The sequence below is a fragment of the Cotesia glomerata genome, linkage group LG2 (genome assembly GCF_020080835.1).
Source record: "Cotesia glomerata isolate CgM1 linkage group LG2, MPM_Cglom_v2.3, whole genome shotgun sequence".
Lineage (NCBI taxonomy): Eukaryota > Metazoa > Arthropoda > Insecta > Hymenoptera > Braconidae > Cotesia > Cotesia glomerata.
The window spans coordinates 17,704,474-17,705,427 of NC_058159.1; positions in this window are offsets into that span (position 1 = coordinate 17,704,474).

The window sequence follows — 954 nt, forward strand, 5'->3', positions numbered from 1 at the left end:
CTGTGTCCATCCACTGGTTAATTCGCTCAAAGGTGATAGCGAACATATGTTTTATCTCATCAAGATGCTTGGCGACGATTACTACGGCTACGTCGTCCGCGTACGCTACCAGTTTGACGTTTCTTGGTAGTTTCAGTCTCAGCAATCCGTTGTACATGACATTCTAGAGAAGTGGACCGAGAACAGAACCCTGCGGTACACCTCCAGTAACATCATACTCCTTTGGACCATTCTTCGTGTCATATCTCAGGACTCTATCTGTGAAGTAGTTAGCGACTATCCTTCGTAGGTATCCTGGTACGTTTATCTCTTGAAGGACTTGCATGATGCAATCCCAGTTGGCGGAGTTGAAGGCATTTTTATGTCTAAAGTTGCCACCAGGCAATATTTCTTCGTTCCCCCCTTCCATCTGGTACCGGCGATTGCGTCTTTGGCTATACCGACAACCAGGTTGATCGCGTCCAGGGTTGATCATCCTTTCCGAAATCCGTACTGATTGTCTGCCAAGAGTGGATCGACAACTGCTTCTATCCTTTGGTGGATTATACGTTCTAGTATCTTACCGGCTGTATCCAGCATGCAGAGTGGACGATAAGATGACGGTTCTTCCGGTGGCTTTTTCCCTTTAGGAAGTAGTGCCAGCCGTTGTTGTTTCCACTTCCGAGGAAAAATCCCTTCCTTCAAGCAGATGTTGTAGACGTCGAGGAATAACGCTGGCGCTGTTTTAATAGATGTTTTCAAGGCAATATTAGGGATTCCGTCCAATCCCGGTGCTTTATTATTCCCGACGCGGTTACAAGCTTCCATCAGTTCTTCTTTCGTGACAGGTGGAATATCATTCAGTTCGTCCTGTGTCAACAGATAGTTGAAAACGCGCTGTCGTGGAAACAGCGCAGTCACGATCTTCTGTAAGAGTTGAGGACACGTAGGAGACGGCATTGGCTGATATTTCAG